Source organism: Melospiza georgiana, chromosome 3 (genome assembly GCF_028018845.1).
Source record: "Melospiza georgiana isolate bMelGeo1 chromosome 3, bMelGeo1.pri, whole genome shotgun sequence".
In the NCBI taxonomy this organism is placed as follows: domain Eukaryota; kingdom Metazoa; phylum Chordata; class Aves; order Passeriformes; family Passerellidae; genus Melospiza; species Melospiza georgiana.
In genome coordinates this window covers 53,569,028-53,586,556 of record NC_080432.1, presented here as the reverse complement: position 1 = coordinate 53,586,556, position 17,529 = coordinate 53,569,028, and the positions used below count along the sequence as shown (strand labels likewise).

The 17,529-nt window shown below is 40.4% G+C and overlaps 1 pseudogene; it reads right to left on the bottom strand.

The window, feature by feature from the left end:
* Positions 1 to 6,256: 6,256 nt before the first annotated feature.
* Positions 6,257 to 14,943, bottom strand: LOC131080988 (sulfotransferase 6B1-like; annotated as a pseudogene).
* Between the last annotated feature and the right edge of the window lie 2,586 nt (positions 14,944 to 17,529).

Sequence of the window (17,529 nt, the reverse complement as noted above, 5' to 3'; positions counted from 1 at the left end):
CACACACAGGCTCTGTCACAGTGTGAAATGCTCTGTAGAAGGAGAAACCCACAGATTGTCCTTTAATAAATGCTTGGTTTGTTATTCCTCTTTTTTTTCTTGACCCTATGAACAAGAACTTGCCTCTTTCTGAAGCTGTAAAGATAGACTCAGCTCCTGTCAAAGACCTTACGTAATATGAACCTTTGAAATCAATAGAAGTTGAACATAAACTAACAAGATAAGCAGACAAATGCAATTGCATTCTAGGAAAATGACTTAGATAATTTCTAAACATCATGCCAAAATCTGTGAGTACAACACAGAGTTTATAGGCAGAATAGAAAAAAATATAATGACATGATTTGCAGATTGGAATTTAAATTATGAAAATCCTCAAGGCAGTTCATCTCTTTCCAGTACTTGCTGCTGGGATTTCCTATTTTCTTTATCATGTCACCCATCATTCTCACCAAAGTTAGATAAAATGTGTTGGGACTGGGAGAGAAGATGTTCAGTGCACTAGAGACTGAGCTGAGGACACTCCTGTGAGTGTGGCCGGCTGCTCCCGGCCGCTGGAGCCCAGGAGGGCACAGGGGCACAGGCACTCTTGGGCCTCTCGTCAGACTGCACTACAGAGGCCTGTTTTCCTGGTGGTTACACAAAAATTACTCATTTCTACATTTCTTTAATGAGCTCAATCATTGTTTGACAACTGATCAGTGCTTAGGGAGGTGGTGAAAATATAACCTGAGCTACAGTGAGTAGTGTTTATCATGCACTTCCCATGATGAGCTGCTGACTGCAGTGACCCCATAAAGGAACTGGCTTTAGGCTCAGATTCAATGTTTAAGTCTCTGGCAAAGATCTTTGGCCTTTGATGCTACTTATACCAGCAACAGGAAGTATTGGGGCAACAACTAGTAAGATTAAAAATGTTAAATTAAACCAACAAAACACCTGTAAATATTATTTCCAAAAAGATTTATCACTGGTGACTAATGCAGTGCAATTTGCCAACTGGACAAGTAGTACGTATGGAGTACATACCTGGACAGTGGATCTCAACGTGGCTTGCCGTTGACTCCTCTAATGGATACACCTCCCAGGATAAAGGTTCCTTACAGGCAATGGCTCTGTCCTACATCCAGGCACTGTAAAGCAGTGTCCAGACCTGAGGACAGGTATCACCCAAACCAGATTTCTCAGGATGAAATACTCACATCTGAGAATTTTGTGTCATTAAATCTAACAGGAGGGACACTTGCTTGTGAAGTTTTAGTGCAATAGTGTGAATCAAATTATACTTGTACTACTTCACTTTTATTTGCCTCTCCTCATATCCATAATTTAATCTGTGGGGGAAATTCTTCCTTCTGGGGCTGTTATTTGTATTCTGGGGGACACCATTTTAGAACGTAAGAAGTGCTGAGATGGTGAAATGGGTATTTCCACTGGTCATCCCAACAAAGAACAGGCAATACAGGAAGGTGAATTACCCTGTGAAAGGACCTTTCACTCTCTTTCGTGCCCTTGAATACACTATGGGTCTCATTCACTACACATATATCAAACCCTCTTATCACATCTTAGTCTATTTCTTCATAAATGGATGTTAGACACAACATTAATTAAACATGAGACATTATCAAATGAAAATCGTACCTGCAACACTTGGAAGATTGCATAAAATTACTTACAAATAATAATTTAAAATTATTCATCTGGTCTCCCAAAATGTAGAACCATCAAAGTAGACCATTTTATTGGAAATAATACTTTCTCTATCAGTACTATTTTACTCTGAAAAGTTGAAGACACTGTTCATATATTATGCTTTCTGGAAGCTTTGTTTTAGTTATTCTTTTCAGCTCTTTGTCCATGTGGTAAATCTGAATTGCTGAGGAAAATTTTAACCTGCTTTCCAGTACTAAACAGTAAGGGCATCAAAAAATTATCATTTTTTTAATCCTTTATTCTAGCTGCCAAAGAAATTTTCTTTGCAGCCATCTCCCTAAATCCTGAGGGAGCCAGATCACTAAAATACCTCAGCATGAAATGTAGCAACCTGTCCCCCGGGCCACTGGGGACACAGGTGCCTCCAGCTCCTTCAACCCTCAGACTCTGCTCTCTGCTCATGACCAGGGTCTCCAGTGCTGCCACAGCCAGATGTCTGTCTGTCTGTCAGGAGCTGCACACAAGGGGGGTCACAGCAGCCCTGTCTCTCTAGAGAGGCTCAGGGCAACCAGGGATCCTGAGCATGCCAGCAATCCAAGTCCCAGTCCCAGCACTGTCTGTCCAGCAGCCAAAGTGTCTTGGGCTGTGCAGCTCAGTCAATGTGGAACAGCCCCAGTGCTCCTCAGGGACAACTCTGAGTTGCTCAGTTAGCCACGGGAAGATCTGCCTTGGATGGAAATGCTGTCATCAGAAGCATTTGCAGTACACCATAAAGAGAAGATGCACCTGAATGGAAGACTCAGCCTAACTTTGCTTTGGAAATGGACTGGGGAAAAGATATGAGATGGAAGATGGGTTAATATAATTCTTCTGGTTTGTTCATTCTCTTTAAAGGAAAGAGATAAAAATACAATATAAACATAATTTTCAGTGAAAATTTCTCTGTTTAGGCACCATAGGCAACACTAGACCAAAGAGAAAGATACTTTTCTTTTTCTCTTTTTTTTTGACGATTGGTAAGAATCTAGAAGTTATTGTCATGGTTTGATGATGGTCCAATGCCAGCCTCCCCCATGAAAATATATTTTCCCTAGTTTCTGCTGTGAGATGTGACCAGGATTAGAGCAAAGCAGGCTCCAACTTAGGAATAAAGAAAAAAACTTTATGAACCTATAACTGCACATAAAAAGAAACACACACAGAACTCAGAATGAAAACCTTCCAAAAACATTCCTCCTCCCCCCCCCCCCCCCCCCAATTTCTAATACATAACAGCAGGACAAAACCTTGGATTCTCAATTCATTTACCACTCCTCAGAAAACCAACTCTCAGTCCATCACCACCCTTCAGATAATCAATTCTCAGTTCATCAAGAAGAGAGAAGTCCCTCTTGTACCATAGGCTTTCCCTGGAAACACAGTTGAGACATCTTGTGTTTCCCTGTCACACATTGCACCGCCCGGAGAACATTTGCCCTTGTGACCTCTTCCTTCCATACCCACTGCCCATGGATCAGAGCTGCTTCGAGGATTCCCCTTTTAAGTATGCTTTGCCCAGTTAAAAAAAAAAAGGTTCTGTCCATGGCTGTACAAGAAAAGCCCAGCCAAAGGCCACTCCATCATCTCCTCCCACATAAGATTCTGCTCAAATTCTCTCGGACATCTTTCACTTGCACAAACTTGCATCACACTGGCCCATTTCCTCCGATTTCATCTCTGTCTCTCTTCTCATTCAGCTCCAGGAGGATCAGCATTTGTAAGGTTTCCATCATCCAGGAAAAGGGTTAAAATCTCGGGCTCTGCCTGCCCAGAACTCCTGCGCTGCCCTGCTGGGCACCTTCTCTCGCTGCACCCTCGCTGTGCCCCCTGCTTCTCCTTTGGCCATGCTGCCAGTACAGGATATCCAATTTCAGGGGGGCACAGGCACAAAAACAGGCACTCTCTCCCTCTCTCTCTCCGGAGGGGGGGATGACTCCACCCTCCCATCCTTCAGGGGCCTTCACCTCCCCTCTCTGTCCAAGGCCCTACCTCACCCGGCCGCATGGCTTCCCCTCGCCCACCCAGCCCGCAGCCGCATCCGGGCAGGGGGGCTCTGACCTCTTTCACCAACCGGAACCAGAGAGCTTCCCCCTCTGAGATCTCTGCTTTTAACCCCCTGTGTTATCAGAGACTTATCCATGTCCTCAGTGGCCATACCAGGTGGCAATATTCAAATCTGAGCACCTATTGGTTTGAGCACAGCATCCCAAAAAACTCACTTCTTTCAAACCAGGACACTAAAAACTCCCAGAGCTCTGTTATTGTGTCAGTCAATTATGTCTTACCTTCAAAACAGATTCCCAAGTTTTTCTGAATTGATTCTCACACTCACTGGCCTCATCTCTGCTTACTATTCACTCCCTCAAAATGTCACTCATCCATCAAATTTCCTTGTCTACATTCATTTTGGCATGCTTGCCTTTTCCATTTTCCATTCTTCCACCTCTTTACTCCCCCTGAATGCAAGAGCCCACTGAGTATCTCAAAAGGAGCAAAAGCACATGAGGTGTTACTGCTCTGAATAGCTCTGTCCTTCAGAGTGAGATTGTTAAGGGGACAAAGGGACTGAATTCAAACCTTGGGATGACACAGGAGAGGAAAAAAAAGCAAAAACAGATCATGGTCTGGTTTTCAACCAGATCAGCAGGAGCAGAATAATATCTGAGCCTTTTTGTTCTAGGACTGTCATCATGTTAGTCCTTGCTAAGTGATTCCTCTGGTGTTTTTAGGCCAATTGCTGCCTGATGGATTTACCCCCATCAAGCACCTATTACTTTGGCTTCCCTTTTCTAAACATAGAGTTCTACATTTACCTTTACTAAACTTTGGGTTCCCTTATCTTCTCCATGTGTAATGTTTCAAATTGTTTTGCCGTTTTCCTAACACTTTCAGCCCTCTCTTCTGATCCCCAGACTTTACAAGTCAGTCATTTATGATACATTCTATGATATTAGTCTGCCCACCAGTGTTAAAAACAAGATTGAATGGGATCAGAACTCACCACTAAAGGAGATTGCTTTAATTGCCCTCCCAGTTTTGCTATCAACCAGTATATGCAGTGTGACCATAAGCAAACCATTGCAAACAAGTTCATCATATCCGTGGGAACAAGTGGGTATTCCTGAAAGTATTGCTGCTGCTGTCATTGCTTCTGAATGCCTTGTATTGCTGTTGCATCAATTTCTAAGTCTACTTCCAGTACTGTCATTTCTATAACCACATTTGTACATTACCATCTCCACATCAATATTTGTCTCTTAAGTCACATAATTTCAGGCCCTCCCAATGCTTTCATCTCTTGTATTTTCTGTCAGTGGCTTATTCAAGAGGTATCTTAAGGAGGATCACCAAATTCTTTATCATAATTTTTATTTACTATTTCATTTTTTTCAAAATGTTCCACGGTCAGTTGCTTTGTCATTTTTGCTACTACATTCCTAAGTATCAAGTTAAAGTGCCTGTTCTATTCTGATTCTTCCTTCTCAAGTTGTTAAACACTGCTATTATGGATGTGCTCCTCCAGGAATCTGCTACCTTTCTGCTTGCTTACAGATAACTTGCAGTTTTTCAAAGATGCCTTGCCACAGGACTTTCTGCTGCTCTGCTTTTGAATCCATTCATTTATTTTCTAAATGTTCTAACTATTACAATAGTTACTATTGTACTATTGTACTATTACTACAGCAATCCTATTTCTTTCCAAAACTCTGCACATTCCTTTACATCCAAGCAGAATCAACCAGGTCTTGAAGAATGAAACAGAAAACCTTTCAGTATTTCATTCTTTCCAAGTCTATCTTTTATGTTTACACCTTATCTGCTCAGGTGATGGAACAATGAGTTGGCTGGGACTTTTCCTGTTTTTAATTCAACTATACATACAGAACCACATTTTGCCTTATTTTTCCAGAACAGGTCCCTGGAAAAATCTGAAATACTCTGTCTAGAGCGGCAAATCCCAATGGCAGTACAAGACATCTGGGTAGAGCAATGTCTCGCACCATCACTCTTAAGAACACCACGACCTCGCTGGAGGCATTTTCAAGAATGACACAAAGAAAGCAGAGGGCTTCCAAGGGAGGACCACAAAGTTGAGAAGGCTCAGGGACAGCCTCATCACTGTTTCCAGTACTTAAAGGGCAGCTACAAAGAGGATAAAAGCTCCCTATTCACCAGACACCACATGGAGAAGAAAGGAGGCAGTGAGATCAAGTTTCAATAGGGGATGTTTAATCTTGATAAATGAAGTAAGTTCTTCACAGCAAGAATGACCATTTGCTGGAACAATGCCTCCAGGAATGGTGTACAATCCTCATCACTGGAGGTTTTCAAGACATGATATCTAGATAGAATCTCATCCAGGCTCCCTTTCCCATGAAAGGTTGTACCAGATGATTTTTCAAGGTCTCTTCCAACCCAAGCTGCTCTATGATCCTATAGAAAGGAGTGCCTCCAAGTGAATCTTGGCTGCTAACTTCAGCCCATAATCTGAAATCCATCTTGGTATTTTACATTCAGAGAGATGAGGAGCATTAAAAATGCGGATCCATATTCCCCTTCATTCAGCTTGTACTAGATTTGATATATTTTGTGCTGAATTCATGGAGTATCTCCTTTGATATTAGGCTTCTGTCATATCCATATTTTGGCCAGTGATATTTTCTGTGAAGATGTTGATTGATTTGAAACATTTTTGAAGAAAAAACAATCTGCATACTAAATAATTAGAAATCATCTATAAAATAGAATTTGTCTAGAAAGAATAAAGACATTTCTTTCCAGGTGACAGCCTGAACAGGGCTATTAGGTTTTTGTAAATATAATTAGTTGCCATCTTCTTCAGCAAGCGAGTGTAGCCTGAAGTCTCATACTAAAACAAAAGGCTCATCACTGTCACTGTAAAGGCTGCTGCAATGACTCCTACATTAATTCTAAAGTGCTTGGAACCTTTGATCTAGGTTTCCAGTGTAAAGCATTCAGATGGTCTGATTCTGCCTTGCAAAGTTCTTATTCTATCTATATTTCATTTCTCTTCAGGCTTTGCAGTACAAGTCATACTTCAACTTTTTCCCAAGTTTCATTCCTGCTATATGTTCTTCAAATGCCCTGTCCATTTTCTCATTCTGATCTTCAGTGAAAAGATTCTTCCAGTCACTTACACCACCTACAAAGGAGCAGGAATAAACTCTTGAAAAACAAGACAATTCATTTTATATTTTATAGAGCAGTCATTTTTACTGCACTGTAAACTAAATCGTGTTGATCCATTTTCCAGATGAAACATTTTTCTATACCAGTATAATTTTGTGCAATCAATGGACTTACATATGTATATGTGAATCATGTTTTGCTATAATGCAAAATAACACACTGCACTCTAGGACACCATTTTAAAAAAGGCAGCCTAAAATCCTGTTTCACTCCGTCTCTTTCCTCTAGTCAGCTATGACTGGCAAAGTGGAAGATCCTGAAGAATTAATTAAGAATCATCTGCCATGAGGCAGAGCTGATTTTCTGCTCCTTTGACAGCTTTACTTTTTATCCAGTCATTTCTTTAACACAAATTGCAGAAATAGATTCTGACAACCAGGTTGCCCTTCTCATGTCCATGTGCCACACACTACACTGCAAAGGCTACTTCCTTCTCTTCCCTCTCTTGTGTCCTCCTGGATTCTTGCTAGCTTGGCTTACTTCTAATGTGTAAGAGTGATCAGGAATTTGGCAGTGGCCATCTCAGAAGATTCCCATACTCTCCTACAAAGTGTGGTCACTCCACTCAGGCTGAGTTTGGCCCAGTGCTGCCAGCTCCAAAGGCTGGGCACTTGGTGATCCAGGCACAGAGGTGGAGAGGAATTCAGACACATGACAGTTCCTCCTTCCTGCCAGCCACCTGTGAGCAGCCAAGAGTGGCTCTGCTGTGAGAGCCTTGCTGTGCATCTTCCTCACCAGTTCCCCTTGGATAGTCTTCTCAAGCAAAGCAGTGATCACCTGCTTGACACTACCTTACAATTGTAACGTGAGTGCAGGGAAAAGAACCAGACAATGGCCCAAGTCCCAGAGAGTGCCACATTTCTATCTATGAGCCCCTTGGAGCTTCCTACCTTTGCGAAAGAAAATATTGCCAAATGACCCATGGGTCTTCTCTGAGTTTTTCTTCATGGACTGGAAGCTGCTCCTCTCTACCACCAGCTGGAGCTGTTCTTCAGTCAGAGGAATTCCAAAGAACGTAGCTATGTTTTTCACACTCAGGGCAGGATTCTGAAAAGAGCAATGTAACATATGGCATGACTTTCAAGCAAATGACTCTGCTTTCCAAGGTGTTTGCACTTCCCTATATCTCTCTGCTGGCTGCATACATAGGTTGTTCACAGAGTTCTATAGGACTATGGTGGCCCGGAGTGTACCTCTTCTACACAATTATTTTGGAGGAGATACAAGCTGCCTTCCTGTAGATTTCAAAATATTATATATGATTTACAGGTGAGCAAAATCTACACTGCTGGAAATATTTAAGCTCCTTCCCAAAAATATTACTGGCAATTTAGATTTATAATTATTTGGGCTTATATCACAGATAAATAAAAATCAAGAATCATTTTCTCAAGGAAAATATTACAATGGTTTTTAAGTTTGAATTTCACCTTTTCATCACCTAAAACAAAATATTTTCAAGCCCAACTTGGATATCCTGCATGCATGCAAGGGTGTATTGGTTCAGGAATAAAACGCCCCCTGAAGTATAAAGTAGTTGTAACTATTGACAACCTTACCTCTTTTACTTCTTCATAAGTAATTGTCATAATATTTTCTTTGTCAGCATATTTGTTCCATTCAGAAAGGTATTCAAAATAGCATCCCCAGGCCACTAAATAAAACAAAGGATTCTAAGATGAAGCACAAATTAAGATTGTACAGGTTTTGCTCATTAAGTTGGGTTTGCCAAGAGCTTTATTAATCATGTCTAAGGCAGGGTTTAAACAATTGTGTAGGATATATAGATTTCACCCCAGGCCCAAACATATGGTACCATTTGTAAGTCACAAAATAAAACTTGTAAGCTTTTCAAGACAGCTCTAAGTTCACCAGAAAAACTATCATCTTGCCAACTATCTTGTAAGAATCCCTTGATCCAGTCTAAAACTTGTAGAACCCTCTCTTCTGCTGGCCATGAGCTATGCCACACTCATAAACTTAAATCAGTGCTATCACTTTTTCTCTTTTACAATGCATTAGAATTAGTCCCCTTTATAATGCACTAGGCTTAGTCCAAATAATTCCTTTCATCCAATTTGCCTTTGGGGTGATTATATATCGCCACAGACACATGATGTTGGACATGGGAGAGCAAGAGGCAAAGGGGACCCAAGATAGAGTTCAGAAAGAACTGCTTTTTCCAGGAAAAATACCAGTACGTACAAATCAATGAAGGCTCTGGAATTGCAGTTTTAGTAAACATTAATCTCAATCAGTAAGACAAATAGATAAACTTCAGATTTCTGATTCTCTGTCTTTAATCTATCTGTCTTTTCTACTGTAAGCCAAAAAATCCTAGTGAAGTTGATTTACCAAAGAACAAAGGTATTTACACAATAAAAAATCATTGGACAATTGACATAGACAGAAAAAATATACTGCACTTTTCTTTGTCATGAAATCTGTGAAGAAATCATCCCAGGTCTCATAGGAGGGAAGAAGTGCCAGGGCATTGGAAAAATGGTAATAAGATGTAGCAACATCTTTTGGATTACGAATCAGTAACAATATCTAGAAAGAAATTAAAATATTATTTTTAGGGAAAGACATAGCAGACTACAGCATAAAAAAAGAAATAACAATAATATGCTTTATAATTGCAGTTGAGGATTTCTAATACCTTGTGTGCTCCTTGCAGAAGTAGCGATTTCATTCCCAGTTCAGAAGGTGCAGTATTTAAATTTGTTTGGTACCATGAGAAGATGGTTGCCTATAATTATTATCTTTTACAGATTACCCAAATTATTTATGCAGAATCTAAGTATGTTTTGCTCAATACAAGCAGAGTTCATCATTTAAGTGGCAGGGAAAATTCACCAAAATATAAATTCTCATGGAAATTTGACACATTGAAGCCCTCGCTTGCAACAATGCCATAAAATTCCTCCCACAGGAAATCACATCAAAATTCATTTTGCCTCTGGAGGATTTGGTCAAACACTGTAACTCTCTTGTGGAAACTGTCACAAAGGAACCAATAAGGGCAAACTGTGGTTAGGTGAGGTGAATAGCAATTCTTAAATATGTAGAGCCTTAAACACGTAGAAATGGCCAGGCTAAACACTTGAGTAAAAAAGAGTGATTCTGAAAATTGGCAAGAAAGTACTACATTGGCTCTTTACAAAAGAAATTAATCCATTGAATTGTTTGCTTTAATACATTAAAATCAGCACTCACCTTGGCATTGTTTTGGAAGATAGATTTGGGAAGATTTTCAGGACGGAGATGGGAAACAATTAATCTTGGGGAAGGTAATTTGGTCATTCGCTTGAAGAATTGGAAGGAAGAAAGTGGACAGTTTAGTTAGTACAAGTATTCTTTTCATTAACCTATGCTAAAATGTGGCCTTGATGAACTTATCTACAGTTATTAGCTGACTGAAGTGGTTTTTTTGGATTTTTTGTAGTGAGTGTTTTCCTGGGATATTAGTGGGCTGCTCTGAGTAGCTCTAATCTTCAAAAGCCCATGAGCAATTGGAAAAAGGACTATCCATTGTTTGTTCTCTTCAGTGATAATTCTCCTCAGTTCTGGTAGACAAGGGATCAAATCTAGAGGTTGGGATACAGATTGGCTGTCTCTGAAAGCTGAAGCATCTCAAGGACTGAGAGAGGGGAGGAAGAGCTAGTAAAAGAGACAAATGCTAATATTACATGTTTTGACACTTCATGAAGCTCTTCTTAAATACAAAATAGGCTATGTTGAATTTCTGAACTTATGTCTCACAGGTATGTCCTCCTCTCAGTCCCAATGAAGTGTCTGTTTATTTGTATGTGTTCAGTATTTGACAGGCCAGAGAGATTTCTCCTGACTAGATGCCACATAAAAAGGAGTGGTAAAGTTCTTATCAAGCAGTAGAATAGATCATATATCATATATTCAGTATTTGAAGCACATAATGTTCATTATTTCCATACATATTCTGTTCCCACCTCATATTTCTCAGCATCTCCAACTTCTAAGTATTCTTCTTGTTCTTCTTCAGCATTCACACTGCTTTCACTACCAGGTGTTTTCTTTTGAGATATGGCTATCAGATCAGTTAAGATTTGACTTAGCCAGTTTGTGCCTGAAAGTAGAAAAGCATAGAAGGGGTTGGAAAACTTTTAGAATGGACAGAAATGGATTTACCAGGAAACTCAAGAGGTGCTAGTACTACCAGGTGAGTTACCTGGTCTCCTTTCCTGCTATGCAATCACAGCTGACTGTCTGGTCAATCACCACCCAGGATCCTACCTTTGCTCCTCATAAGGACATATTTCTCCAACTTGAACACTTCAGTACATTGTAAATTAACTTGTATACTGTAAACTGACTAATCAGGGAGAAGAACACAGAGATTCCACTAGGAAAACTGGCATAAATTCAGCTAGGAAAAACAGCATGTAATAAATTTTATTATGACACATGTAAGGTAGACTGGGGTGGTAGACTTGTACTTTAAAACCTAATACATAAAGTGTTTTCTTGTGTGCTGGATTGTCTTTTGAAGAAAGGTGGGTCACAGTACTTCAAGAAAGGAGCAGAACGAGATCTGAAAATTGTGCACACAGTTTCTTTAACCATCACCAAAACCTCTTTGAAGTGACATTTCCTAGACACGCTTGTTATCTTTTTCTTCAAAAGATAAAAAAGAGCCTGCATAGATCTCCCATCTCTGATTTACCATGTTTTGACTTCTGGACACTGCGTGCCTACATCTTTCTCACTGCAATCTTCACAAGTGCATTCCAGTGCATAACATTTCTCCAAAAAGAAAATACAATGAATTAGCAAAATCTTCACAATCATGTCAGCAGTGATTGTTCACTGTGAGGCAGTGTGAACCAATTGCTGTAAGAGAGGAACAGCAAGATTAAAGCGTATATGAGGCAGATCTGATCCCAACCTTGGCTTGCATGTGGACCAGAGCTTTGAGGCAGATGGAGGAAATACGTAGGGTAAACTTGCAACCCTGGGAAAGATGTCCTCTTGATTTTCCTTAAAGAATACTTAAAAACAATGTAATTGCGTCAAGGACTACAAAAAATTTTTTGATAGATATTTCCTTACATCTATGTGAAATAAACCCAAGAAGATGGAATGTACCATTTGAAGGTACCGAAGGCTCCAGTATAAAAATATAAAGCTCTTAACTTTACCAACATACATGTGGGAACAGATCGTGGAATATCAGATCTAGTTACCTCTGGTGTAAAAACCTGAATTTTGATTCTCTCCAATTTGTGCATTTAACTTTATCACAATGAAAAGTAAAAATAACAAAAACCTGTACATGCTATAGAAAATAAAATACAATGTTTTTCACAGACTTTTTCCCATATCAAATATTCATAAACAATTTCTGGTGCTTTCTGAGAATGAAATCAGTTTTACAAAATTTGGTGAACATTCTAAATACAATTATTTAGCATAATATCATATTATGTATCATATCATATATATTTAATATATTTAGTACAAACCTTGTTACTTACTATTACTTACTATGATAGAACCTTGTTTATAAAAACAAAATATATATATTCACCGGATTTAGGGTATCCTGCCAAAATTACATCATCCCTTCTGGCTTCAAAGGACTCCAAGGCTTTGAAAGTTTCAGGACTGCAAACAGTAGTAGGGTAGAGAATTCCCTTGTAAGAAAAGTACAGTTCATCACGACGCATGGATTTGGCAGCTGCCACTGCCTTATCTAGCAAACCAACAGGCTTTGTCCTGGACTTCTCCATTCTTCTTCCCTCTCACACACAGAGGCTCTGTCACAGACTTAACTGCTGTGGAGAAGGAGAAACCCACAGATTGCCCTTTTAATAGGTGCTTGGTTTGTTGTTCTTTTTTTTTTTCTTGACCCTATGAACAAGAACATACCTCTTTCTGAGCTGTAAAGATATACTCAGCTCCTGTAAAATTCATTAGGTAATAGAAACCTTTGAAATCAATAGAAGTTGATCATAAATGAACAAGATAAATGCAATTGCATTCTAGGATAAAGGGCTTAGATAATTTCTAAGCATCATGCCAAAAAGTCTGTGATTACAACTCAGAGTTTATAAACAGGACATAAGAAAGTAGAATGATGTTTAGTGAGATAGAATAGAATGCAGATTGGAATTGAAATGCCATGATCACAACCCTTAAGGCAGTTAACCTCTTTCCAGTATATTCACTGCAGAGATTTTCTTTTTTCTTTATTATATCACTCATCATTCTCACCAAAGTTAGATAAAATGTGTTGGGAATGGGAGAGAAGATGTTCAGTGCACTGGAGACTGAGCTGAGGACACTCCTGTGAGTGTGGCCGGCTGCTCCCGGCCGCTGGAGCCCAGGAGGGCACAGGGGCACAGGCACTCTTGGGCCACTCATCAGACTGCACTACAGAGGTCTGTTTTTCTGGTGGTTACACAAAAATTACTCATTTCTACATTTCTTTAATGAGCTCAATCATTGTTTGACAACTGATCAGTGCTTAGGGAGGTGGTGAAAATATAACTTCAGCTACACTGAGTAGTGTTCATCCTGCACTTCACATGATGAGCTGCTGACTGCAGTGACCCCAGTAAAGGAACTGGCTTTAGGAGCAGGTTCAATATTTAAGTCTCTGGCAAAAGGATAGATAGGTCAGAAAAAATGAAGTAATACTTCTTCCTCAAAATTTATGCCAAGAATTTACATGCCATCCTTTCTTATCTCCATCTCTTGACTGCTGCCTGTTGGGCGCTGGAAGGAAGGGGACCAGCAACTACATACCTGCATGCATTTGCCATTTGCTCTCCCCAAGGGATTCAAGAGAGATCCAGGGCTCTCCCTGGTCCCTGAGACATAATGCTGTGCCCATGGGATGATCGAGCCCTACATTTTTACATCTACTTTTTCCAGTCCATACAAAATCTTTTGCTTTTCTCTTCACCCCCCTGCTTTCTGTAAAACACTGTCAGCATAGAAAGGCTAACTATGTACAGGCATAATCTGAAACCAGTGGATATCACATGGCCTGGTCCATCTGATCAATGACGAGTGCCAAAGGGCACAAAGTTGGAATCACCTGAGACATTTGTTTCACTGATATCAGCTACAAATGGCTGTCCTATGAAGTAGCACTTCTGGTGATTCTTGATGTGAAACCAGCCACCCTAGCAAAGCAAAAAGCAGCTTACTTTTCATCCTTATCTTCCCTTGGCAATAAATTGTCAAACACTGAAGATAACAAAATTAGTTTTCTTGGTATTTTTACATCCTGGCCAAAAAATTATTTGGAAAAATCCTTCCCGGGGTGGAAAAAGATGAAAAATTACCTGTGAATTATGAGTGTCACTTCATGAAATAACATCATATTGGAGTAGAGTTTCCAAAATTTGAAAAGTATTTTAGTGAAAACTTCCGAGGATTTCCAATGTATTTTTGCAAGAAAGGGTAATCAGGCCAATTATTTCTGGGAAGCCTATTTTATCCTTAGGAACTAGGAAAAAAAAAAAAGTCAAACCCTGTATTTGTGGAGAAAAATATAATTAGAAGACATAAGTCATGAGGAGGGATTTTGAGGGCAATCATATTTCTTGACAAAAAAAAGAAGCAGGATCAAGATTTCATAGTGTGAGCCTTTGATACAGACATCTGCCATGACACCTGAGCTGAGAGACAGGAGGAGAAGTGCCAAGCCCCACCTATAGGATATGAGACCCAGCAGTGATCCTGCTAAACAGTGAACCCAGAGACTGACAAGAAAGCATCACCTGATTCAAAATTTCTAAGAAGCAGCTTTAAAACATACAGAGATTAAAAGCAAATGAAAAACAGATAAAAGGATTTTATTATCTCCAGATTAATGTTATTTGTAGATCAAGCCACCACCGTTGCTCTGAAGGTATCTGACTTCCCACACAGACCAGACCTGGTTATGGAGCTTTACAGAAGGAGGCTGGAGACATTTCTGTGACAGCTACAGGACAGTGCCAGCTGGCCATTACACGGTGCAATGATCTGCCCATGCAGATCCATTCCCTGTTAAATGAAACAGCTTCAAAGAATGAGAGCTTCAAATCATGTGCTCCCAAATGCTAAATAAGAAGAGGTATGTTTTTATAATTAGTTCTATGATCTGCATTTGCCTCAGTAAAACTCTGGAGAAGGCTTCCATATATTAGTGCTCTAAAATAACCAACTCTGTGTTTAGGTAATTCCATTCAGATTGATGTCTTTAAGAAGGTACCTTAAAATGCCCTCGATCATTCATCTGCAACAACAAAAACAACAACAAAGCCAGCAAAGAAAAGCCTGCAAGGGTCGTGAGATGCCCTGGGCTTCTATTATTGAGACCATGAGAAGTTGGGCATAAAGTAGGATTTGCTATACAATGGAAATGTCATATGCATCATTTTCCCCTTTGCATAAGTTAGTGTGGATCTGATCAGAGGAGAATCAAAGCCTTCAAACTGAGCCCAGGGGGTGAGGATGGCTTAGGTTATGTGGCCAAAGCTGTCTGCACACTCACAAAGGAGCACAGCAGAGCAATGAAGGGGGAATCAAAACATTACCCTGCCCACAGACTCCCATGGCATCAGCTCATCCAAGGCCCGTCTCCACAAGCTCAGAGGAGCTCAGGCAGAGTGGAATGCAAGTTAAGGACTCTTAATAAAGGGACTGTAGCCTGTCCAGGACCCTTCTATGGCTGTTCCAGGACAGCTTCAGACCCAGTGTCCCGGTGGGAAGATGGTCCATCAGAATGATCAGTGCAGGAGAACTTCTGAAGACTGGCAGGGGCTGCTGTCTGGGGGTATAGGCACATAAATAAATGCAGAGGAACAATCTTTCATGATTGCACGTGACCTATTATGTCAGGATTGGTATGAAGCAATGACAGGTATGAAGCAACTGCCAGGAAACAAATTACGTACCAGCCTGCATAATACTACTAATGTTGCCTTTACGATATAGATAGTACTGAAACAGAGATGAAAAATAACTAATCCTCAGTACCAGATCAGGGTGGATTTTCTTGTCTTCTCTAAAAGACCCTTTGGGCCAGAGAACTAATGTGCTGTAAACTTTTCTAGGATCCTCATTTATATTTTATATTCCTCAAGAATAGTAGACTCTTTTTCATGCTGGTCACCATTCCTGAACAGGTCAGAACTTTTCATAATATCAGATTACTCTACTATAGATTGTATGTTTATGTATACACAAGCATACCTTGCTCTTTCTTCCACTCAGAATTTCCCTGCTTATCTCATATATCTCAGGATCTCCAAATTCTAGATGCTGAAATGTCTCTAGCTTCTTTTCAGCATTTATTATCTCTTTCTTTTCATCTTCTGTATATTTGGCATCTGCCAACTCCTTCACCATTTGATCAAGCCAATTGGTCCCTGAAAGGATAAAGACACCAGTAGGACATCCATTACACTTCACTTTTTCATGTACACCTGGCTGATGTAAATCCTGTCAAATTGGTTGCAAGTGAATCAGTTTGTCTCATTCTTGTACTTTACCCCTTTACAAGACTGTGCGCTGGTTTTCACAGCAATGGAATTAATTTTCCCCATAGTGTCTGGTATGGAGCTATGTGTTGAATTTGTGCTGAAAACAATGTTGGTAACACAGAGATGTTTTAGTCATTGCTGGCAGTAATTACACAGTGTCAGGGCCTCCTCTGATTCTCACACTGAGCTGCCAGAGAGTAGCTTGAAGGTGCACAAGAAATTAAAAGGGGACACAGATGGGACACCTGACCCCAACTGATCCAAGGATTATTCTCTTCCATATGGAGTCATGCTCAGCAATAAAATGTGAGGGAAGAAGAAGGAAAGAGAGATGCTGAGAGCTAAGGCACTTGTCTTACCATGTCACTGTCATGGGTGATGGAGCCCGGGACACAGCTGAACATTTGACTGGTGGAAGGATAGAATGAATTCCTTACTTTGCTTTGCTTGCACACATAGCTCTTGCTTCAGGTATTTAATTGTCTTTATTTCAGCCATGACTCCTCTCACTCTGTTTCCCTCCCCCATCCCATTGCAGGTGAAAGAGTGAGTGGCCCTGTGGGGCCACTGAGTTGAGCTGGGAGTTGCCAGCTGAGGGTAACTCACAGCCCTGGTGAATAATCAACCAGGGTGTGCCCGAGGTCAAAGGGGCAGAGCTGTTGAGCAGATACTGTGGAGTGCTACCCTGCTGGCTTCAGGGACACATCTCATCCCTTGGCAGAAGCAGAGGCAGACCTCTATTGCTCTTTTCAACTCCTTTCAACTTCCCTACTTATTGGTTACCACACACTACTCCAGAAATGGATACACATCCCAGGGTAAAGGTTCCTTACAGACAATGGCTCTGCATGCAGGCACTGTAAGGCAATGTCCAGACCTGAGGACAGGTATCACCCAAACCAGATTTCTCAGGATGAAATACTCACATCTGAGAATTTTGTGTCATTAAATCTGACAGGAGGGATACTTGCATGTGAAGTTTTAGTGCAATATGGGAATCAAACTCTACATGTACTACTCACTTCCTTTTCTCTGTCCTCATGTCCATAATTTAATCTTTGGGTGGAATTGTTCCTTCTGGGGCTGTACATGTGTTCTGGGG